Consider the following 26,713-nt stretch of genomic DNA (forward strand, 5'->3'; position numbering starts at 1 on the left):
TGGGCGATGGATAGAAACTAGTCCCGAGGGCCGATGAAATGGGAGCTCCATCTCTCCTTGCCATCAGCTTTCCTTCCACGTTGGGAGTACTACTCTGCTCAGCTGGTACTACAGTCTACTGCCTGATGACTTTCTCTAGTATCTTTAATTTTTTTAATTATCCACACTTTCTCTTTTTTGGGCATATAGAATCACGTATGTAGGGTGCATAGGTTCGTGGTATGAATAAGTCCACGGGCAATATATTCGTGGGAGAAATGGGCCCAAGGAGCAACATAGAACCAATGAGTATAATGGAACCCTGTGGGTCGTCTCCCAGAGGGGGTGGTCCTCTAAGATCCCAGGCATTCCTAAGATCTCAGGCCTTGCAGGTATGCATGGTCACTTTTCTTTAATCTGGGCAACCCCTGGTTCCCTGTTAGTTCACAGTTATCCCAGGCATTGCAGGTATACACGGTCACTTTTCTTTTGGTTCCCTGTTAGTTCACAGTAATAATAATAATGCAAGAGTAAGAACTATAGCATTGAATCTCATTTTGCCTCATATAAAGGGGAGTGTAAGAGTCCCGGTATTGAAAGCAATGGTGACTAGCCTCACTTACCCTTGGAATGCCATGTGGCAAACAAGAAACTTCAATCACCCATTACATGAAACCCGTACAAGCTCTATCTGGCTGGAGCGCCATGACCCACTAAACCACCAGGTGTCATTTTGTTATTTACCATCCAGTCTATGAAACTGTGTCCTGGGAATTAGGAATCTATTTTTCCTGTTACTCAGCGAAGAGAACTACATAAAGTGAGTGAATGATGGTCGTCCCCCACCTAGCACTGTACAACCATGAATAGCCTAAATACAAACTTTGAAATCAACAAAAAAGTATTGTATTGTTGATTTCCAAGGTACTGAGACTATTGTAACCTAAGAACAATGTATGGTAATATTACAATAATTCCTCATTTAACACACTCTCAATGAATACACTTGTTTTCCCCAAATTAACGCTGCCAGTCAACGTAGAAACTTTTCTAACACACCACTGATCACAATTAATGCACTGAAGGGTTAGGATGGATACAACTTACACTGCTTGACATTTCAGTATTTCCATATTTTGCTCAAGACTTATTGTGTAACACACACTGATACACCAAAGCATAAAACCCTTTTTGACTTGTTTTGTATGAGTATAATCATTCATACTGGAACACAACCCTATCTTAATAGTTTTAGGAAGATACTACAGTGTTATGTGAGGAATTATTGTAATAACAATGTGCCATTTTATTTCTCAAAAGCATTGGAGGGCAGTACCGAGGTACTATTGCGGTCAAGAGTTCTTAGCCACCCTCGACCAGCCAACCCGTGAATGTGGCAGATCGCATTCACTATGGTGGTACCAATATTAAGTGGCGGTTTGGGTGGGGCACGAACCTTTGTACAGTGTTGCCACGTGTTCCATACCCGGTGTGTGAACGGCTCTGATATATGTAATAGGCATCACAATAAGATAAAAACATAAGAATATACTGGTAAAGTGTGTATTATAATATATGAAAGAACAGTAAACTGATTATGCTTAAAATATTTATACGGCAATACAGAAACGTGGCATAATTATTTTACAGTGTTGCTTAAAAAAAAAGTAGTCACTTTTATTGGTTGTTACCGTATTTCTGGGGTTGGTAATAATGTCACAATTATGATTATAAGATAATGTGCAGGAATATAAGCAAAAATAAGCCAGTTTCTTAGTAAAAAAAAATATATATACATTAAACCCTCGTGAGCGGCAACACTCATACACACCCAGTCCGACCTGGTCATCTGTGAGGGATAGTGGAATAGGCCTGTTTGGGGACACCTCTTAAAAACAATGCGCCAAGACTTTAACCTCCTGGGTGGTGTGGAAATAAAGTCAAATTTACAATATGTACATTATAACGTAAAAGAAAATAACCAAAATGTATCCTAAAATACCACAGACGAGAGAGAGAGAGAGAGAGAGAGAGAGAGAGAGGTGGGGGGGGAAGGCAGACCAGGGACAGTGTTGAGTGCAACTGAGTGGGAGATGGAGGAAGGGAGGGAACGAAGGAGGGAGAGAGTGATTGAATGAAAACAAATCATGGCGCCACAACAACGAGGTCATCTGGCGCCATATGTAAAATAATAATATTTTTAAACATAAGTAGATATAATAAAAACAAAATAAAGAAATGAAAGCACAAGTTTATAAGTCACTCATAAAAGAAACAAAATTCCCAAGGGTGAAGCACATCTCCCCAAGGAGAGAGAGAGAGAGAGAGAGAGAGAGAGAGAGAGAAGGCAGGCAAGGGGCAGTGTTGAGTGCATTGTCAAGCTGAGGAAAAGATGAAGGGAGGGAAGGAAGGAGTGCGAGATGAAAAGGTGCCGTAACACCGAGGTCATCTGGCGTCATATGTAAAACAATATAATAAAAAACAAAATAAAGAAATGAAAGCACAAGTTTATAAGACATAAGAGAAACAAAATTCCCTAGGGTGATGCACATCCCCCCAGGAGAGAGAGAGAGAGAGAGAGAGAGAGAGAGAGAGAGAGAGAGAGAGAGAGAGAGACATCGCGAGTATGGAAAACGTGGCACCACTGTACAGAGGTTCGTGCCCCACCCAAACCGCCACTTTAGAATGGTACGACCATAGCACAGAAGTTGCCTTCGATGCATTTCAGTCGAAAAATATCCCTTCAGCCTTGGGCTTATACTAATGTATAAAGCAATAGTAATATTTACTTTGAAGGTTTGACTCTGATAATACGAATATATTATAATGATTATTTAAGAACTTGTTTTTCGTATAGAGCCAAATAAGTGACAAAAATATATATTTGGTTCCACTCCAAGACTTCCTACAGGTTTGAACCAGCGAACACAGAATGAACAAGTTCGAAACATTCATTTGTTAACAGGAGAGAGAGAGAGAGAGAGAGAGAGAGAGAGAGAGAGAGAGAGAGAGCGTGTATGGTGGACGGCTGTGAATTTTGGAATAATGAGGTGGAGGCAGACTGGCACAGAGAAATGCAAGGAATGAGAAACCCTGGATTTCTATGATCCATTGATAACAGGCCACAGTGTGATTATTTCTTCCATCAGTCACTGGAACTTGCATTGCTTTATGAGAATTTTTTTTAGGATTGCTTTCGTTGAAGTAATGAATTAGGAGATAAATGCTGTTGGTTTAACAAAAAACTGTGCTTAAGAAAGTAATTTGCCTCTCTGTCCAGAAAGAGATATCCAGTTAATGAGAAAAATACTCATGAGTTTGCCAAAAATCTCCAGGTGCCAACCACCAGAGAAAAAAATGCGAACATAAGGCATTTAACAGAAGTTACGCGGCCTGCCAAATTATTTGACAAAGTCAACTGGCGTTACCTAGAATAAAACCCATCTTTCATAATGTCCGACGAGACGTTATCCTGGGATTAAACTCCTTCATCAGCCAAAGGAAAAATTCCCTGTTTAACTCGAGCACCTTATTTACTCGTATCGCATAAAATCATGTGTATGTAGCCGGAATGAAGCCCCTTATCTACGGCCTGGCAAACTCCCTGTAAAGAGTACCCGGTACTATTTTCTGCCGACAGACTGAGTTAAGCGGTGAGACTCATCTTTCGTGTAAGGAAATCCACCCCGCCTGTGTGTGTGTGTGTGTGTGTGTGTGTGTGTGTGTGTGTGTGTGTGTGTGTGTGTGTGTTGAATTGAGAGTCATCTGACTTGTGGAGCATGGTATGCGGGTTGGTCGGTTGGTGACTGGGTGGGTGGATTGGTTAGTGTAGGCTGGTTGTTTCACAGGCGGATTAGGTGGAGTGGGTGGGCGAGAGGGAGGGGAAAGGGTTGTTGGGCTGGTTAAGTGGGGTGGAGTGGGGTTCGTGCATTGTTTAAGTGGGGTGGAGTGGGGTTCGTGCATTGTTTAAGTGGGGTGGGTGGTGGGGCTACTAGTAGAACAAGGCAAGAGACGGGTTTGTGTCGTCCTACTTTTGAGACATTCTGTATTGAGTAAGGTTGTGGGTATGTGCGTTGATGGGTGGCTGTGTAGGTGGATGGACGGATTGTGGGAAAACAGACCACTGGGACTAGGTGATATGAGTTAATGTCCGAGTTGGGAAGAGTTTAGTGTCCGGAAAATCGGTCCACAGGGGATATTATTCTGGAATTATGCTGAAGTAGGTATATATATCCAGTGGGTTACAACAGGTTCATCGTGCAATACGTCTGTTGGTTAAGAGGTCTGTTTCAACTGCACGCATCAGTGGCTGATATAACCACGTCGGATAACAGGTTTATGGGGAAAATAGGTTCATTTATGAAAAATACATCCATGGGTATACGACCATGTAGGAAACCTGTATCCATGGAGAGATTCAAGGTCGACGGAAAAATTGGTCCGTGGGGAGAAAGTACATCAATGGGGAAAATTAGTTCGTGGGTAAATAGGTTACGTAGAAAAGTAGGCGTCTTTGAAAAAAAAAAAAAAGTTATTCAGGAAAATAGATCCATGGAGTATTGTGCTCTGAGTGGTGAAAATGTCCATTGCTAAAAATATTCATGGGGTGAAAATAGGTCCATAGGGGCATACACGTACTGTAAACATGCATGAGAATATTTAAAATAAGTGGGACCTAAAATATTCAACTTTTAACAGCGACCGTTGCCTGGAATTAGGCTTACCACTGCACACCTTGAACCAAACAACCATTAGCCAGACCCTATTACCACTTCGTCATCCAGTTATTATATTACATAATTTATCTTCATTTAGTTATTTAGGCATAGAAAGCCAGCCGGAACGAGAGGAAAAATCCCTGTTTAACTGTGCCGAGCACCTCATTTCTCCACCTCATTCCTCTAAAATTCACAGGCACCCGCTACTCTCTCTCTCTCTCTCCTGTTAACAAATGAATGCTTCGAACTTGTTCACTCTGTGTTCGCTGGTTCAAACCTACAGGTTGTCATGGAGTGGAACCAAATATACATATTTATCACTTGCTTGGCTCTATACGAGAAACAAGTTATTAAATAATCAATATGATATATTCGTGATATCAGAGTCAAACCTTCAGTGTAAATATTACTATTGCTTTATCCATTAGTATAAGCCCAAAGCTGAAGGGATATTTTTCGACAGAAATGCATCGAAGGCAACTTCTGTGCTCGTGAATGCGATGCTGCCACATACGACGGGTTGGCTGGACGAGGGTGGCTAAGAACTCCTGACCGCAATAGTACAAAAGTACCGAGTTACATTACCTAGTTACAATTCGAGTACCGGTAGCAATAGTGACATTACTATTTTCGTCATGTACCGAAATTGGTACCGACGGTACATTTTTAAGCATATTTTGTCGGTACTCGGTACTGGTACAATATATTTGTCTATATTCACGCATCGTGTGATAAAAATGAGAGGAGAAGGTCTACATGGGAGTGCTGCTGCCGACCCTGGCCATGTGCCTCAAGAAATTAAAAGAGGTGAAGGAGAGGGCCGATCTGATGGTGTGCTAGCTTCTAGTGAAAGCAGTGATTGGGGGTGTGGAAGGCAGGTTCGGCCATCGTTTCGTGGACAGTGACTGCCTGCTTGCTGCTGCCTTTCATCCCCAATTGAAGCTATCGTGGTTGGCGTGGTTACCTGAGTCTGCATCCAACGACATAGAGAAAATGAGGGGAAGGGTGGTGAAGAAGATGGTGTCACTACTGGAGAGCAAGCTAGAGGACGCGGAGAGCAGCACCACTGATGATGATGACGAGCATAATGTCAAGGAAAAGTTTTTCGAACCCCTCTATGTAAAAGGGAAAAAAGAAAGGGAGACTGGGAAAAAGGTAGTAAAGGAATTTTTGGAGAAACCCCACAAACATAGAATCAACAAGGTCTGCTTTCCTTGCAAGGTTTTCAGAGACTTATTTGTAACTTATAACACACCGATACCATCCAGTGCTGCTGTGGAACGTCTGTTTTCATTGGGGAAGGACGTGCTCAAACCAAAACGGGCGGGACTCAGTGACTGTCCTATTGAAGTACTCATTTTCCTCAAGGGCAACACTGGAAAAGAAAACTGAAGTGCACTGTGTAATTATTAATCAGATTATTGTGCATGTAATGACACGACGTAGTCATAAAATTGTGTTTATTTTGATAAACACTAAACTAGGTGTATAAGAATGTGAATTACAGTGGCCGGTTAAAGTTTAGTGATCTATGTATTGAATGTAAAGGACTGAATGGTCGCAAAACCTTATGCTTTAGTCACCCCATAGTTAATGTGACTGACAATATTGTCTGACAACATCTTTCACCTCTCCTCAGGTCCGGCTGTGCTGACAAGACTGGTACCTGGGTCCTCAGTGTGGTAACAAAAAAAAAAAAAAAATCAGTACTGAGCATATTTACTTTATTCATATTCATGTACCTAGTACCGACTACCGAGTCGGTAATCAGTACTCCTTTTTTTTTTTTTTTGTACCGGTACCAGTAGTGACAATACCATTTTGGGCAAGTACTGGTACCGGTACCGACAGTATTTTTTGTGTACCGGGTGCCCACCTCTGCTCAAAAGTACCGTCTCTTCCAGAGAAATTTACCAGTCCATGTAAAATGTGTGTTTTCCTTAATCTAGCATAACATAGGTCTGGTTTGGCTGCGAGAAGGTAAAGACAACAGCCTGGACTACCGCCTACAGGAATAGCTCTATCTCGCAAAGTGGTAGCCTGTCATCCCACCCGATGCACACTGTGGCGGGACACTAACTTGGGTCCTGGAATTCATAAGACTGTACCCCCGAAACCCAGACAGTAGGCTGGTGATGTACTGTACTCCCTACCAACTCAAACAGCAGCGATATCTTTCCCCATCTTCCCAAACTTCGGCCTGAGATCCATCTGTTACAGAGGGGACTTGACGTGGCACATCAAGTCAACCGGTACTAGAGGAGAGGTATAGGAGTCTAAGGCTAGACGACTCATCTCAGAACATTTATTGGAAGAGACACAGCATAATGAAAGCAAGACCATTCCAACACTGACAGCCATTTGCAAACCACTACACCACCAGACCACCAGGAATTACCATGCTACAAATCAGGTGTTTAGTGGTCGAACTGTAGTCCAGGACTACTGTAAATGTCTCACACTGTAGTACAATAAGAGTCTGTGAATTATTTGGATATTAGATAATCTTTGATAGGAAAATCGTCAGTATGTTCATGATAAATCGTAACCCGTAAAACTGATCTTTGTTGCAACCACCCTCCAGTGCTGAATTCATCGGACGATCTTGCTGTCTCTGATCAATAGAATCATAGAAAGCAGGATATTAGCAAACAGGATGAATTATTTGGTCAAGTGTATGGCTGTAATTTCAGCGAAATTGCCCTTATGTTTCGCAAAATACGCCTGGCCGGACGTGGCTTTGATATGACTGTGAAGTTGAACTGCTCAATTGTCCCATTGCGCTTCGATGACGTGATTCAGCTTGTTAATTATTATTCGACTCATATTCTTTTGTTATTTGAGATCTTTAGTTTCCTAGACTAGATAATCGTACAACGACCACCAGTACTGTAAGTAGGGTTCATCACTACTGGCAATCTTGGCCAGATAATGGTGTTCATGAGGTGGAAACAATGAATTTGCTAGTTCCTGTTCAGAGTGGAGATTCATGATGCTTGTGAAACCCGCAGTCGCAAGCACTGCATACGTCTGTAAAACGAGTGGAAAAGTGCACACATTTATCTGCACGAACAGCCGTTACATTAAAGATTTCTGTTGCATATTTTCAATATATGAAGAATGATTTCAGATTTTTGTCCATTCTGATGATACCAAATTGTAGAACTCTTAAGAATATGCGTTCTCGAGAATGCTCGAGTATTTAAGAAGAAAATATATGAAATTCTAATTATAAGGAAATTCAAACTGCGCACAGAAGCAAGTACACGGCGAAACTGATTCAATATATACCAACGAGTTAATAATAGACCTTGCCTCCTGGTCTTCACAGCCCTCTGCTGATACCCAGTGCTGCAGTGTGGGCCCAGCATTAAAGTCAGCTACGACCTACACACGTTTACAAACATGTATCTTCCTCTTTACATCAGTATAAATGACATGGAAGCATGGAGTAGGCTGCTATACTCAACCCCATCACTGGTGCCTATCAGTATCCCCCCATGACTGTGAGTGATAGAAAGTATCAAGGTTCTGCCATAATCGATATGCTACATCGACATGAAGGAGGATGACAGCGATACCTCCATCTTCCTACTCCTGACACGAGCGACTCCACCCCGCCACGCCTCTTGACTACTATCAGCCTCCACCACACCCATGAGAGTATGGTAAGTGGCTATATGTATCTGCCCCCAAACACTCTCGTCCTTCGGTTCTTATCATTGAATTGCAGTTTTGTAACGACATCGCTCCAAGTGCAACTAACACGATGACTGGATGGGCTGAGTCACGAGATGTTTATGGATGGTAAAGGCAATACTATTTTTCAGCCCTCCACCCCAAACTCTTGTCCACTGTCTTTGATTTAAACGCTTCACCTCAGCATCAAATCTACATATGTTTGTCACAATGCCATTTGCAGCATTCTTGAACATCTGGTACTGATCACAAGGACAACAGGAGGTTAAAGATTGGTAAGTGGACATGGTATTTCATAAAATATGAAAACTGGAATTGGTTGGTAGTTTGGAGTGTTGGTTTGTTCAACTTTTAGGGGCAAAGGCGAAACCACTCACTCTTTCACCATGTCGATGTACTAATGGTTACGTCACAAAGCTGATTGGTCATAAACTTCTTGCTACGCGGCCAGCACACAAAGAGATTTGGCTGAGTCATTGGTCGTCTGGCATCAGATTTTTTAATTATCCCACTACACACAGAAAGAATAAAGAAGCCAGGTATATCATTGTCTCATATAACTTCAAGTAGACTGACACAGTGTGTACTGAACAACGTTTTTCTTTCCAGTGATACAGTATTTTGCTTATGTTAATGGTGCATGTTATAGAAGAGTAAATACATTTGGAATGTTTGGATAGTTGGTAATCCTTTGGTGGGGGAAAGGTCAGGGTAAAGATTTTGAAAAATCATAGCCTGCAGAATTTACTTCATTAGCCATGTATATCAACAGTGCTGATGTCACGGCACGGTCACGCAGCCTCCGATCACTGAAATCATAGAAAGCAAGGAACTTCCTTTTTTTAATAAAATAATAATAATAATTATAATTATTATTATTATTATTATAATAATTATTATAATGATAATTATTATTATTATAACGAGAAGAGGAAGAAGAAGAAGAAGAACAAATCACCATCATCATCACCATCATCCATCATCATCCATCACCCATCACCGTCATCATCCTCATCATCATCATCCATCATTCATCCATCATCCATCATTCTTTCATCATTCATCATCATCATCATCATCACCCATCATCCATCATCATCCATCATCCAACCATCATCATCCATCACTACTGACTCTCTTCTTCTTCATTTCTGCAACATTTGCGGCCTTTCCTCTAACTTTCGCTCTGTTGAGCACCACCTCTCCTTCTCTAAACCTCACCTTTTTCTCACTGAGACTCAGCTGTCTGAGGCAACTGACGCAAACCCTTTTCTGTATCCTCCTACCTTCTCTATGCTCATTTCAAAGCCAAAGGTGGCTGTTGTGTATATATATTCGCAACAACTTATCTTGCTCTCGTGTTCCTGAACTCGATTCTTCTGAATTCTCTACACTCTGGCTTCGGCTTTCCCGTCATTCTCTGACTAAATATATCTGCGCTATTTACTTATGTCCTAATTCTATCTATCTATCTATCTATTGCCAGACGCCTCAATCCCGTTTGGGGTGGCCACAAACAAATAGCCTCCAAGTCGCCCTGTCCCCCGCCATTTCACTGCCCTGCTCCCAACTCACACCCCCCTCTCTCATATACCTCTCCACCCCATCCCTCCATCTCATCCTCGGCCTCCCCCTCCCTCTTCCCCCCTCCACCTCACTCACATACACTCTCTTCGGCAGTCTTTCACCCTCCATCCTCTCCACATGGCCAAACCACCTCAGTGTGTTCCTCATAACGCTTCCTATCACATCCACATCCACACCACAACGCTCCTTTATATCCTCATTCGTCAGCGTGTCACTCCACGTGACTCCACAGGCTCCTCTTAAATAACTCATTTCCACTGCTCTCACTCTTGACTTGTGTCCTTCCAACAATGTCCAAGCTTCACTTCCGTACGTTAGAGTTGGTATAACAATACTGTCATGTAGTAACTTTTTCACTTCCATGCTCACTTCCCTGTTTCTTATCACTGCTTTCAAGGAACCAGCAACCTTTCTCCCCTGCTGTACCCTTTCAAGCACTTCACCCTCCAAACCTCCATCCTTACTCATCACACTACCCAGATACTTAAACGTACTCACATTTTCCAATTCCTCACCATCTAACCTCGCTGTACATTCACTGACTTCACCTCTCTCAAAGACCATCACTTTACTCTTCCCTACATTCACCTTTAGGTTCCGTTTCTTACACACTCTCTCAAACTCATCCACCAAGCCTTGCAGCTCCCCTTCGTCTTCACTCAACAACACAGTATCATCTGCAAACAACAGTACAGGGAGTTTCCAAACACTATCCTCTCTCACCAGGGTCACTCCAACATCCACTACCCTACCTTGTACCTCTTTTATTACCCCATCCATGTACAGATTGAACAACCATGGAGACATGACACATCCCTGTTTCAAACCAACTTTCAAAGAGAAAAATTCACTTAGTTCACCATCCACACGCACTGCAGCCTTCGCACCATCGTACATACTCTTCACAGCATTCAACACCTTCCCATCTACTCCATATATTCTTAACACTTTCCACAATCCTTGTCTATCCACCCTGTCATATGCTTTCTCCAAATCCATGAAAGCCGCATACAACTTCTTTCCCTTCTCTAGAAACTTTTCCACTAAAGATCTAAGAATGAATATCTGATCTACACAACCTCTTCCCTTCCTAAAACCTCCCTGTTCTTCTCCAACTAATTTCTCTGTTCTTTCTCTAACTCTGTCTATAAGTATTCTACCATACACTTTTCATATTATACTAAGAAGACAAATGCCCCTGTGATTACCACACACTTCTTTTTCCCCTTTTCCTTTGTACAAGGGAATAATTATACCTGACTTCCAATCCTCCGGGACTCTACCTTCCTCCCAGGCCAATCTGCACATCTTCCACATCCATTCTACTATTATCTCTCCCCCATGCTTCAGCATTTCACCACACACTCCATCAATTCCTGGGGCTTTCCCCGATTTAACTTTCTTCATTGCTTCCACAACTTCTATCCTACTGATTTCTTCCTGTCTTCTCACCTCCCTCCTTCTCCCAGCCATTCCCCAGCCACTTATACTCGCATTACTTCCATCCTCTACGTTCAACAATTCCTTTAAGTGTTCTCTCCATCTGCTCACTTTTTCTCCACTAGTAATCTACCATTTTTATCTTTCACTCCCCTGCTAACTTCACTTCCACCCTGTCTTACTCTTTTCACTTCTCTCCAGAACATTTTCCTACAGTCCCTCCACTTTACACTCAAATTCCTTCCAAATTCCTCATCCACTCTCTTCTTACTCTTTCTTACTAATCTTTTCACCTCTCTCTTCCTTTCCACATATAACTCTCTCTTCCGCCTCTCAACTTCTTCCACGCCCCTATTTCTCATCCATTCATTGTATGCTTTCTTCTTTTGTGCCACAGCCTGTTTCACCTCTTCAGTCCACCACGCTGTTCCTTGCACCCCCCTCTGTCTTCTCTTCCTTCCACACACCACATCACATGCTGCACATATTTCTTCTGTAAATATCTTACACACACCTTCCACGTCTCCCATCTGCTCCAATTCATATTTGCCCAATCGTTCCTCCACTTCTCTCTTATACTCTGCCTTTTTCTCATCCTCTTGTAACCTTTCCACTCTCCTTGCAACTACTCCTTCCTCTCGTCTTTCCCTTCTTCTATTCCTCCATCTCACTTGCATCCTAATTCTGGCCACCACCAAGTAGTGGTCAGAAATTCCACTCCCCCAACCTCTATACACTCTTGCATCCTTTACACATCTTCGCATCCTTTCATCCACACACACATAATCAATCATTGCCTTCCTTTCATTCAGTTCACCATCCACCATTCTCATCACTCACCATGTATACCTGTGGATCATTTTATGCCTGAAGAGGGTATTGGCTATCACCAACCCCCTCCCAGCACAAATGTCCACTAACGCACTCCCATTCTCATCTATCTCAGCAGGCACACCCCACTCACCAACTATTCCATCCACCTTCACATTCCCAACTTTACTCGTACCATTCATATCACCAATCAAAAACACTCTCTCATTCCTTCCAAACTTTTCCATGCACACTTCCACATTTGTCCAGAACTCTTCCCTCACTCTTCTAGCACGATCTTGCGTTGGCGCATACACACACAAATGCCCACATTTGTATTCCAACTTTCAACTCTACCCACACAATCCTTGACCCAACTGATCCATACTGTCTTATGCTCTTCTTCCATCTTTTACTCACAACTATACACACTCCTTCCTTTGCCCTCTTATTCTCATCTACTCCTGCACATATACCCCATCCATACTCCCATTCTCTCACACTTTCTCCTCTCCATTTTGTTTCAGTTATTCCACATACATCCACTTTCGCACCCTCAAGCACCTGGACAATCTCTCTCTCTTTCACCTCATCATTCGCTCCTCTTACATTCCATGTACTCATTACCAAGTCCTTTGTCCGGTCCTGGGTCGTCATCGTTTGGTCAGTCCTTGTCCGAGGCTTCTTGTTTGTTTTTTAGTTAGTTGTTTTCCGGGGAGGGGCACTAACCCTCCGCCAACCCTTTTAGTCGCCTTTTACGACAAGCAGGGATACTGGGGGAGTATTCTTGAAAACCCCCCTACCCCCAGGGGGGGTTTTCAAGAATACTCTTACTTCTACAATGGAACACATTCTATCCCTTTCTCCTTTCTCTGAAATCTCCATTCTAGGAGATTTCAATGTTCACCACCACCTTTGGCTCTCCTCTCCTTTCACTGATCCACCTGGTGAACAAGCCTACACCTTTTCCATCCTTAATGACCTAGAGCAGCTTGTACAGCATCCAACTGTATCCCTGACCACCTTGGAGACAGCTCCAGCATGCTTGACCTCTTCTTTACAACCAATCCTTCTGCTTATACTGTTAATCTTTTCTCTCCGTTGGGTTCCTTCAATCACAACCTTATCACCTTTACCTGTCCTATCGCTCCAGTACGGCCAGAGGACCCTCCAAAGAAGCGTTGTCTGTGGCACTTTGGAGCTGCGGATTGGGAGGCCTTCAGGCAGTATTTCTTTGATTTTCCCTGGAATCATTATTGCTTCCATGCCCGGGAGCCATCTGACTGTGCTTGAGCATCACAGAGGTTATTCTCTAGGGCATGGAAGCATACATTCCTTTCTCATATCCTCTGACTAATGCAAGAAAGCCTTGGTTTAATCATGCTTGTTCTAATGCTGTCCGCAACAAGGAGAGGGCACATAAAAGGTACCAGAGCCAACCCACCCCTGAATCGCATTTTTTATACCTTTCTGCCCAGAATCATGCTAAGTCTTCTTCGCTCTGCTAAAAATAATTTCATCCGTACTAAATGCTCTAAACTCTCCAACTCGAATTCTTCCAGCTCCTTCTGCCACCTTGCCAAAAAGTTTTCTATCAACTTTACCTCATCATCCTTCCTTCCCTTTTTCTACTCTGATGGCTCTGTAGCTATTTCTTCTATTGATAAAGCAGATCTTTTCGCTCAGATATTCTCCTCCAGTTCCACCTTAGATGATTCCGGTGCAGTTCCTCCATCACTTCCCCCCTCTAACTTCCTCATGGCTGACATTAAAATGTCTTTAGCTGGTGTATTTTCTGCCACCACAGGCCTCAATACTAATATGGCATATAGGCCTGATGGAGTCCCTCCTGTTGTCCTCAAGAACTGTGCTTCTGTGCTTACACCCTGCCTAGGCAAACTCTTTCAGTTTGTCTATCAACCTGTACCTTTCCTTCTTGCTGGATGTTTGCTCTCATTCAGCCAGTCCCAAAGAAGGGTGACCATTCCCAACCCTCTAACTATCGTCCAATTGCTTTAAGATCCTGTGTCTCAAAAATTTTCGAGTCTATTCTTAACAACACAAATTTAAAGCATCTTTCCTATCACAACCTCCTTTCTGATCGTCAGTATGGGTTCCATCAGGGATGCTTCACTGGCGATTTTCTCGCCTACCTTTCTGACTCCTGATCATCCTCCTTTCGGGACTTTGGCGAAAGCTTTGCCATTGCACTTGACATCTCAAAGGCTTTCGATCGAGTCTGGCATAAATCTTTAATTTCCAAACTGCCTTCTTACGGTTTCTATCCTTCTATCTGTGCCTTCATCTCTAGCTTCCTTTCTGGTCGTTCTAAAGCCGCTGTTGTAGGCGGCCATCATTCTTCTCCTAGATCTATTAACAGTGGTGTTCCTCAGGGCACTGTCCAATCAGCAACTCACTTCCTTTCATTCATCAATGACCTTCTAAGCTGTACATCTAACCCTATCCACTCATATGCTGATGACTCCACCCTTCATCTTTCCATTCGGTTCCTGCAACGTCCATCTCAGCAGTTACTTCAACAAACAAGGGATGAGGCTATGGCACACCTAATGTCCGACTTGGCTCGTATCTCTGACTGGGGTAAAAATAATCTTGTTGTTTTTAATGCATTAAAGACTCAGTTTTTACACCTATCAACCCAGCAAAATCTTCCACAGGTATACCCACTAATATTTAATAATATTCAGCTTAATCCTGCATCATCCTTGACTATGCTTGGGGTTTCATTTCCTCGGGACTTATCTTGGAAAGATCATACTACATCTCTTGTAAAATCTGCTTCCAAGAGATTAGTTTTTTTTATTTATTATTTTTTTTTGTGTGTGTCCGACTCTGGGCATAGGCTTCACAGCCTGCTCTCAAGGCCCAGTAGTCCTCCTACATACCATACACCTCTCCACATGTCACCACTTCGGCGCTAACACCCACCGTCCATATTGAATACATGCTAGGGCTGTCTCATACAGGACTGGTGTATTGGTATTAGCGGGGGTACTTTTATGACATGTCGGCGGGTCTTCTGGTAGATCAGGAAAGTCTGCTTTTATGAAATTCAAATCCTTAAACTGTTCCCTGCCCCAGCCAGGATGCGAACCTGGGTCCATCAGGACTGCAAGGCCGCCTCTCTACCGATTCAGCCACCGCCTCCCCTAAGCTGACTCCGTTCCTTCTTTAACCCCTGCACAACTGTTGACTCTGTACAGGGGTTTTATCTGCCCCTGTGTGGAGTACATCTCTCATGTGTGGGGAGGCTCTCCACATGCGGCTCTTCTCAATAGGATGGAATCAAAGGCTTCTCGTCTCATTAACTCTCCTCCTCTTACTGATTCCCTTCAACCTCTGTCTCTTCGTCGCACTGTTGCATCTTTATCTCTTTTCTATCTCTATCAATGGTCACTGCTCCTCTGAACTGTCTGCTTGCATCCCTCCACCTCTACGACGGGCGCGTAGCACCCGTCTAGGAGCAAGCTCTCATACCTTTTCTGTCCAACTCTCTAATGCAGGAGTTAACCGTTACTCCCAGTCCTTCATTTATGCAACAGGTCAACTCTGGAACTGTCTCCCTCTGTCTGTGTTTCCTGCATCCTATGATCTCCAGTCTTTCAAACGCAGTGTGTCCAGGCATCTCGAAATGATCGGATCTTGAATTTGGGTCTCTCTTGTATTTTGTTTTTCTCTTGGAAGGAACAATAATTGCGGGCTCGCGGCCTTTGGTTCCTTCTTCTTTGCATAAAAAAAAAATCATCATCCATCACCATCATCATCCATCATTCATCATCCATCATCAGCCATCCATTATCCATCATCATCATCATCCATCATTCATCAACATACTGTACATAATCATCCATCAATCATCATCATACATAAACATCAATCATTCATCATCCATCATTCATCATCATCATCCATTACACCGTGTAACACAAATTTTTTTTTTCTTTTTTTCTGGGCAATAACATTAATTTTTTTATTCATTATGCTTCAAAACACTGGAAAAAAGCTGTCAGTGATTTTAAACTTCGGGATTGTTGTCAGTACATCGGTTTTGTTGAAATAAGAATATTATTGTTTAATTAATCCATTATTTTTCTGGGTATTCCCTGCAACACCACTGACTGGCGGGTCTTCATCGACAGTTCATATAGAAGCCTCAAAGCTGTTTTACTGCACAGCACAAATCAGTGGCCCTCGATTCCTCTGGCTCATTCAGTGCACGTGAAAGAAGAGTACCAGAACGTAAAAATCCTGCTGAGTGCACTGAATTACGACCAATTCGGCTGGGATGTCATTGGCGATTCCAAGCTGGTGGCCTTCTTGATGGGGCTTCGGGGAGGTTTCACCAAGTTCCCTTGCTATCTCTGCCTCTGGGATAGCCGAGATACAGCTCTTCACCACGAGAAGAGGAACTGGCCTCTTAGGACCGGCTAAGAGGTTGGGACCCATAACGTGAAGCAAGAGCCGCTGGTGGAGCCAACGAAAGTGCTGATGCCACCCCTGCACATCAAACTGGGCCTCATCAAACAGTTTGTTAAACAACTGGATCCAGAGGGCGAGGCCTGCAAGCACATCCAGGAGCTGTTCCCAAAGTTGTCGGAGGCGAAGATCAAAGCTGGGGCATTTGTGGGCCCTCAGGTGACGCGACTTATCAGCTCCAACAGCTTTCCTGAGAAGCTGTCTGAGGTTGGGCAGGAAGCTTGGACGAACTTCGTTTCTCGAGTCAAAGGTTTCCTTGGAAACCACAAGGCAGAGAACTACAGGGAAATCGTTGACGAACTTGTGGACACGTACCGGAGCATGGGCTGCCGGATGTCGCTGAAACTGCACGTACTACACGCCCACCTTGATAAGTTCAAAGAAAACATGGGAAACTACTCAGAAGAACAAGGTGAAAGATTTCACCAGGATGTCAGCTCTTTCGAGGAACGCTACAAGGGACAGTACAATGAAAGTATGATTGGGGACTACATCTGGAACCTTTTGCGAGAGAGTGAACTGAAATACAATCACCAATCTCGTAGAAAAACTTCTTTTTGATTAAGCTATGAATAACGCTAGAATTTTTGTGTCAGTTTTGTATCAATTTTCCGTAGCAATACTCTTTATCAACGCTCTGCACCACTGCACTGTATCACTGTCTGTGTATTAACATATTATAATACATAATTATTCCCTACTCGTTTCCTTCTTTTTAATTTCATTTCTAAAGACGGGGCCTGGAAAACTTCATTTTTCCTCATTGATTTATCATAATAATCGTGTTAACATCAATTAGAATTATACTCAACAGGATTCATTTGATTTAAAAGCAAATACTGTGAAAAACCCTTAAAATAATGAGCAAAAATGGCAAAAAATCAATAAATCGATCTAGTTATCTCAGAACCGAAGTCTGAACTTGGTGACTGCTCATTTTTAATTATCTATGCCCTAAAAAATCAGAAAAAAAATAGTTTTAACTCATGGACAAATTTTGTGTTACACTGTGTTATCCATCATCATCATCATAATCATCAACATCATCATCCATCATCCATCATCCTTCATCATCATCATCATCCATCATCCATCATCCATCATCATCAACATCATCATCCATCATCCTTCATCATCATCATCGCCCATCATATATCATCCTTCATCATCATCATCATCCATCATCCATCATCCTTCATCATCATCATCATCCATCATCCATCATCCATCATCATCATTCATCATCATCATCATCATCATTATCATCATCAACATCATCATCCATCATCATCATCATCTTCATCATCCATCATCAATCATCATCATCTATTATCAATCATCATCAATCATCTTATAACAATTACTTGGTCAAAATGAATAGTTCTGCTTCAAGTGGAACAGACTCCATAATGCTCGTCATAAAATGGATAAAGCCGTAATTGCTTTGATTAGACTCCACATGATTAGAACTATCTTATTTCCTTCTCTGGGAAGCGCCTCTGCATTGAGCTATGAGACATGATTGTACTGCTTTGTTATATGAGCAGCGTTGAATTATCTCGACTGGATTCAAATAAGACCCCCACCGGTATAGAGGATTGATCACTACTGTCTCGTTCAGATGTTAAGTGAACAGGTTTTATTATTGGCACTATATGTACCGTCTCATCTTGTAAATTCAGGGATGGTGTAAAACCTGCTGCCGCAAACATTAAATACTTAGGAAGAAGATGGAATAATAAACTTTCCCTAACTGCACCAGTGGTAGTCACCCAGGCTGTTCTAATTCATATTTAGGATATGCAGTACAGTATTATAATACCGGAAATCTTTTTTCTTCATCTCTTGGTGAAAGAGTAACATGGACAAGGTTTACGAAAGTACATCCTCACACAGACTGGGAAGTTCCTATAGAAACATGCTTCACCACAGGATGGTAAATCTACGAACTCTTATACCATTGGAAAATTCCAGTGAGTATTACAATAAAGGGAGAATTTTTGCTTTTCGGCAATGAAGCAATTTTCAGACTTTATGCCCTTGGATTTTTTATCAGAAAAATAAAGAAATAAATATTAACATTTTTTTTTTGTTCATTCACTAATAAAAAGTATTAAACTATTAACACAGATCCTTCAATTTAATACTTTTCCAGCCCTACCCTGCCTTACATGTCAGTTGTTGACAGCTGACATAAAATTCATTAGCCACAGATACAACAGAACGCTTACCGAGGTTCTCGAGTGCATTCACCAACTCAAGGAATAACGTTTTAGAACAAAGTATACCAGAAGTAATTTATTCAGATTCAATGCATTATTTTCACAAAAGCAGTAATTTATACGGACTCAGAGCCACTAACGTTGACAGTCTCAACAATGCTGCAGCATAAAAAAAAAAACATGTTTATGTAAGATGTGAAAAATTAAATAAAGGCATAATTTGGAATGTTGCAAACACGAGATAATGGTCTGGTGCGAAGCTAGGTTTCGTCAAGTTAAGCATTATTTTGCATAGTATCTCTTTTAAGATACTGTATTTTAACCTTATTATCTGCTGTATATTTCTAGATTTTCTTGCTGTCCCAAGTCGATTTCATTCAAGTTTGACATACTGTGCCGTTGTATAAAACAATAGATCAACAGCTCCGTGGATCCCTCCACCAAATTTCGGTAAAACCTGATAAAACCGGAGTTATTATCTACACACACACACACACACACACACACACATTTGTTTTCGATTTGACAGCAAAGATAAATTAAATTACTTTTCCACTAAAGATCTAAGAATGAATATCTGATCTACACAACCTCTTCTCTTTCTAAAAACTCCCTGTTCTTCTCCAGGTAATTCCTCTTTTATTTCCCTAACTCTGTCAATAAGTATCCTACTATATACAGTACTATCCTCATTACACAGAAGGCAAATGCCCCTATGATTACCACACACTTCTTTTTCACCTTTTCCTTTGTACAGGGGAATAATTATACCTGACTTCCAATCATCCGGGACTTCACCTTCCTTCCAGGCCAATCTGCACAACTTCCACATCCATTCTAATACTATCTCTACCCTATGCCTCAGCATTTCACCACACACGCCATCAATTCCTGAGGCTTTCCTCATTTTAACTTTTTTCATTGCTCCACAACTTCCATCCTACTGATTTCTTCTTCTCTTCTCACATCCCTCCTTCTCCCAGCCATTCCCCAGCTACTTATACTGGCATTACTTTCATTCTTTATGTTCAAGAATTCCTTAAAGTGTTCACTCAATCTGCTCACTTTTTCTCCCTTCTACACTTGTGATCTACCATTTTTATCTTTCCCTCCCCAACTAACTTCTTAGGTACCGTGTCTAACTCTCTTTACCTCTTTCCAGAACATTCGCCAAGACAAATGAGAGATGAAGCCAACAATGGGACTTATAAAACAAACCCATCAATCGGACCAGAGTGGGTCGACTCAGGAGGCTGTAGATTCAGCTTGGTTTGTCTAAAATTGAAAATCGTGAGTGAAATTTGGCTCGGATACACAGGTGTAACATTTTTCTAATTACTGGTTAACCCCTTACCCATGGGGATGGCTGGGCTGTGCCGTGCCCCTCCCGCGGGGATAGCAGGAAATCTAGACAATACACGATAAATTAGCTACTTCCAGGTCAATGGAAGTATTACTTAGCTTTGTCCTTTTTTTTTATATATTTTTTTAGTATTAGAACAGGTCATAAGCGACATTTCAATGGGTAATGAACAGGGAAAATTAGCAACCAAGTGCACGTAGGGTGTTACCAGGTGCCTCATGGCCAATGGCAGGATTGATTAGCATTTTTCCTTTTATTATATATTTTTTGTATGTGAATAAGGCATAGGGCACATTTCAATGGAAAGAGTGAATGTAAAAAGCCGGCTGGGAGTTGTGTTGCGCGGCCAGGCTGTAGCTAGGTGGGGGAGGGGGTAAGGGAGGGGAGGTGGGGAGGCGAGGCAAACACAGAAAAATGGCTAAATTGGTAACACTGGAAGAGAGTACTAGTGGTATTAGCAGTACTGCCTATAGCTACACACTGGAAGTACTAATAGATGATACAAGACCACACTTGAAAGCCCAGGTGATTTTAAAAATCCCTGGATCACAGAAGTGACGCCTCATGGTATGGTACTTATGTAGAAAGTGTCATGGTAGTGCCGGCCTGCGGGTTAGGGGTTAATGTGGTAATATTGTGTGACCAGTCTGACAAACTAGGATACTCAATCAATGGTAGACTCCTAACTGAATTATTCATTAACCCCTAAGCGCCGGTTCACATCATGTGACGTGCAGTCGACATATGTGGTTCACGTCATATGACATTTTCAAATTTTTCCGGTCATATTTGAACTTGAGAGGTATATGAGGGAGGGGGAAGTGAGTAGGGGAGACGGCAGTTAAATGGTGGGTGACAGAGCAACTTGTAGGCTTTTTGTCTGTGGCCACCCTTTGTGGGATTAGGGAGTGGGGCTATACATAGACGGATAGATAGATAGAAATGTTTGAACTTCTTATTGTGCAAGGTTGGCTCAGAGAATTGTCACGGCCTGCGTGGGGTGGCGCTGCTTGGTGGTGGTATGGGATGAGGGTGGGGGTGGGGGTGGGGGAGGGGTGGGAAGGCGGCCCAGCTGTGAGGAGAGAAGCGTGATGGAGGTGGAGGGTGGTGGGAGGCCATCATAGTGAGAGTGTGGCTTTGAAAGCCAGGAACACAGAGTAAGAATGCGCTTTTGATGTGATTTTTTTTTTTGGTCATTTGTGACTGATTATTAATGGAAAAGAAAATATTTTGAAAAAAATCAAAATTCCAAAAAAACAGCCTAGTTTTGGAATGTGGAAAGGTTGATCCACCCCTGTCTCCTACGGGTCATGTATTGGATGTTGATTGAAATGGAGTGTTTCTGGTTAGTACTGGATGATTTCGTGCAGGAGGGAAGTTGAATATGTCTGGATATTGTAAATTTTATAACCCCTTTTCTTTTTATTGTTAAGCTTTGACACTCGGAAAAAATCTGAGGAACTCTGATTCTGTGGGCAGAGAGGAGGGAGACTTTACTCCGAATGAGCATTAAAGTTAAGACATCTACTCAAAATTCTTAAACATAACCCTAATAATACCATCATAGCACGATAAATTATTTTTCAGCGTTGTATATTTATAATTAACTTTATATGTTTAACTAGTACTAAGACATGGCTCGTATCTCTGACTGGGGTAAAAATAATATGGTTGTCTTTAATGCATCTAAGACTCAGTTCTTACACCTATCAACCCGACAAAATCTTCCACAGGTATACCCACTAATGTTTAATAATATTCAGCTTAATCCTGCATCATCCTTGAACATGCTTGGGGTTTCATTTACTCGGGACTTATCTTGGAAAGATCATATTAGGTATCTCTTGTAAAATCTTGCTTCCAAGAGATTGGGTGTGCATAAATGACTCCGCTCTTTCTTTACTCCCCTGCAGCAATTGTTGACTCTCCTATACAGGGGTTTTATCCACCCCGTGTGGAGTACAGTCCTTATGTGTGGGGGAGCCCTCATCACATACAGCTCTTCTCAATAGAGGAGTCAAAGGCTTTTCATCTCATTAACTCTCCTCCTCTTACTGACTCCCTTCAAACTCTGTCTCTTCTCCGCACTGATACATCTTAACCTCTTTTCTGTCGCTACTTTAATTGTCAATGCTCCTCAGAAATGTCTGCATGCATTCCTCCACCTCTACGATGCATGCCAGAGCCCGTCTGGCAGCAAACTCTCATCCTTTTTCTCTCCAACTCTCTAATGCAAAAGTTAACCGTTACTCCCAGTCTTTCATTTATGCAACAGGTCAGCTCTGGAACTGTCTCCCTATGTCTGTATTTCCTGCTGCCTATGATCTCCAGTCTTTCAAACGCAGTGTGTCAAGGCATCTCAAAATGATAGGATCTTGAATTTGGCTCTATATTGTATCTTGTTTTTCTCTAGGAGGAAACTGTTACTGCGGGCTCATGGCCTTTGGATCCTTCTTCCTCGCATTAAAAAAAAAAAAAAAAAAACAGGGAGGAGCGAAAGAAAGTGCTCAATCAGCTGATTGTTTGTTTAACTACAACTGCCAGATGTAAGTACTCTGTGCTTTTAGTATTGCAATTCAATCATACTTTAGTAAAGCAAATTGGAAAGAAAGGGATAAAGAAAGCAGGATGATGATTTCTACCAAGAACTGGTTGAAATGGAACAAACTGGTAGATGTACACAACTGAGATGGCTTTCCAGAATGAGATAAATAAAAAGAAAGATAAAAAAAAGAAATAAAAAAAAAGGAAAAGAAATATATAATATATATAAAAAAAGTATATATATATAAAATAAAATATACAGTATAATATAACAGATATTATAAGAGTTCAAAAATATACAGAGACAATTAGGCAAGTAAGCAGTCTGATAGACCAAAGCAGTGATACTGAGGAGAAGATAACACAGAAAGCTATATATACAAAACGATGTGGAAGTATATAAAAAAAAAAAAAATTAAAAAAAAAAAAAAAACATTAAAAAAAAAAAAATAAAAAAAAAAATTATATATTAGTAGATATCAATAAATCTATAGTAATCACTCGTATATAAATAAGAATAAAAAAAAACAGAAGAAAAAAAAAAAAAAAATTTATTAAAAAAAAAAAATATATAAAGACATGAAACACAAAATTAAATATAAAATACAGAAGAAAAAAACTTTAAGAATATAAAAAAATAAAAAAATAATATATATAAAAAAAAAATAAAAATGTATATAAAAAAAAATAAAAAAAATTAAAAAAAACAGAAAAAAAAAAAAAAAAAAAAAAAAAAAAAAAAAAAGAAAAAAATAGATTTAAAATAAAGGAAAAAAAAAAAAAATATATAAAAAATATATAAAATGATTACGTTGATGTATAAATGTATTTTTTAAATTATTAGAAAATGAAATAATATAAATGAAACATATATAATATGTCAAAAAAAAAAAAAAATAAAAAAAAAATATATAGAAAAAATAAAAAATAATAAAAAATATAAAAAAAAAAAGAAAAAAAGTAAAAAAAAAAAGTAAAAAAAAAATATATATAAAAAAATATGTAAAAACACATTGAAAAATAATTGTAGAAAAACAAAAGATATAAAATAAAGAGAAAAATTAGAATTATAAATTATAAAAAAGAAAAAAAAAAAGAAATATAAAAATTATAAAATATTAATACAAATATAAAATATATATATAGAATAATAAAAGAAAAAAAAGTAAAAAAAGAAAGTAAAAAATAAAAAAAAAAGTGATATATAAATGCTGATATATATTTCTAAAAAATGATATTGACAGTTTAATATATCACCCTCCACTCGGCAAAAAGCGACATATATAAATGGAATATATAAGAATAAAAATAATAAAAGTTAAATAAAGCAAAATAAAGAAATTAAGAGATTAAATATTTTTAAAAAGAAAAAAAGAATAAAAAATGTGTATATAAAGTAAATTTTATGAAATATTATAAAATAACATAAAATACATACATATAAAAAAAAAATATAAATAAAAATATAAATAAATATTTAAAAAAAAAAAAATAAAATTTCATTTTTTAATGTAAAGATTAATTTTTTATTTTTAATTTTAAATCTTTCAAAAAAAATTTAAAAAAAATATTTATTTTAAAAAAAATAAAAAATAAAAATCATATGATTAAGTAAAGTAATATTAAAAATTATAAGATAAGATTGGGTAAATCATCTAGAAAAAAATATAATAAAGAAAGACAGTTTGGGTTCAGAAAAGGAAAATCATGTGTTACTAATCTGTTGAGCTACTATGACAAGTAACAACACAATACAGGAAAGAATGTGGACAGTATCTATTTAGATTTCAAAAAATTTGACAAGTATATAAAAGATTATAAAAAATAAAAGAAAAAAATGTTTGTTGAAAATTTTTTATAAAAAAGAAATGAAAAGTAAAAAACTAATAAAAGAGTGAAATCAGTGCTGGCACCAATCATGTTTTTAAATATAAAAACAGACAAACAAAAAAAAATATTTATGTTTGCAGATGATGCAAAAATAGGAGGATTACTAACACAGACTCTTGTAAAGAGCTACAAGAAGAATTAAATAAACTTCATGAATGGAGTAATACATGGCAAATATAGTGTGGACAAGTGTCATGTAATCAAGTTTGGTAAAAGTGGAAAAAGATCTGATTATTATATTAAAATAAAAAACAATTTTAGTTGAAGAAATATTAGACAGAGAATATAAGAAACAGTTTCATTTATTTGATTAAAATATGTATTAGAAGATGTTGAAAATGACAAGACAACACATATGCTTTATATATTTTTTTTTTTTTTTTTTTTTTTTTTTGGTAAGAAATGGTTAATACATTTTGAAAGTGCATTCCATAAGTTCTCTGTTGACAGTGTCAAAATTTTAAAAAAAAAAAAAAATAATAATTTTCTTTTTGTCAGGCAACAAAGATCATATCATTTCTCCATTTAATTTTTTTTCAGAAGTCTTTTTTTTTTTTGTCAGTCTGGATAAATTTTTTTTTTTAAATTGTCTTTTTTTAATTTTTTTTTTTTTTAATTTTTTATTTAATAAATTTTTTTTTTTTTTTTTTTATTTTTTTTTTGTTTGTTTTTTTTTTTTTTGTTTTTTTTTTTTTTTTTTTTTTTTTTTTTTTTTTTTTTTTTTTTGTTTTTTTTTTTTTTTTTTTTTTTTTTTTTTTTTTTTTTTTTGTTTTTTTTTTTTTTTTTTTTTTTTTTTTTTTTTTTTTTTTTTTTTTTTTTTGTTTGTTTTTTTTTTTTTTATTAATATTTTTTATATTATATGTTATTATTTTATATATTTAAATATATTTATATATTTTTTTTTAAAATTTAAATTTTTTTTTTTTTTATTTTTATTTTTTTTTGTTTTGTTTTTTTTTTTTTATTTTTGTAAAAAATTATTTTTTATTTTTTTTAAAAAAAGCTTGGTTGTTACAAATTTTTTTAATTTTTTTAATATAATTTATTTTTTTTTTTTTGTGTTTTTTTTGATTAAATATTCATTAAATAAAAAAAATCTTTTTATATTTTTTAAAAAAAAAATTTGAAAATTTATGTTTAAAATATATAATATTTAATGGAAAACTTTAGTGAAAGTACAACATATATAATTTTTTTTATATATGTAAATAATTATATATATTTTTTAAATAATATATGTGTTTTTATATGTGAAATGTAAATTTTTTAAAGCAATTTATTTAGAAAAAAAAGATTAAAAAAAAAAAAAAAAAAAATTTTTTATTTAAAAAAATTTTTTTTTTTTTTTTTATTTTTTTTGAAAAAATTGTTTTTTTTTTTTTTTTTGTTAAAAAAAAATTTAAAATTGTTATTCATGTTAAACAATAGTTAATTTTTTGGTTATCTTTTTAAATAAAAAATTTTTTTAAAAAAAAAAAAAAATAAAGAGAAAAATAGTGTTTTAAAGAAAAAAAGTGTATATTTAAGTTAAAAATATTATTTTATAAAATAAAAAAAGAAAAAAGAATTTCTTAAAAAGAAAAAATTTTGTATTCCTTTCTTGTTTCTATAAGTTTTTAAAGATTTAAAGAAGTGTTTTTATGTATATTCAGTTCATAATAAGGACATTTTTAATAATAAGTAAAGTAAAATAGTTTATATTAGTAGTAATATTTGTTTTTTTTTTTTTTTTTTATTTTATTAAATTTTTGTTTTATTAAATCTTTCAGTGGTAAGTTTTTTTAATTAAAGTAAAATAATATATAAGTCATCATACCAGCGACCACTGGGCCAATATATGCTCTGAAAAATTAAATATTAACTAAAAAAAAATTTTTTTTTTTTTTTTTTCTCAAAAAAATTTTATATATTTTTTAAGTAAAATTTCATTTCATATATAAAAAATCTATCTATCTATCTATATA

This window comes from Coenobita brevimanus, chromosome 40 (genome assembly GCF_032717465.1).
Source record: "Coenobita brevimanus isolate Jiangsu-jjx chromosome 40, ASM3271746v2, whole genome shotgun sequence".
NCBI classification, from domain to species: domain Eukaryota; kingdom Metazoa; phylum Arthropoda; class Malacostraca; order Decapoda; family Coenobitidae; genus Coenobita; species Coenobita brevimanus.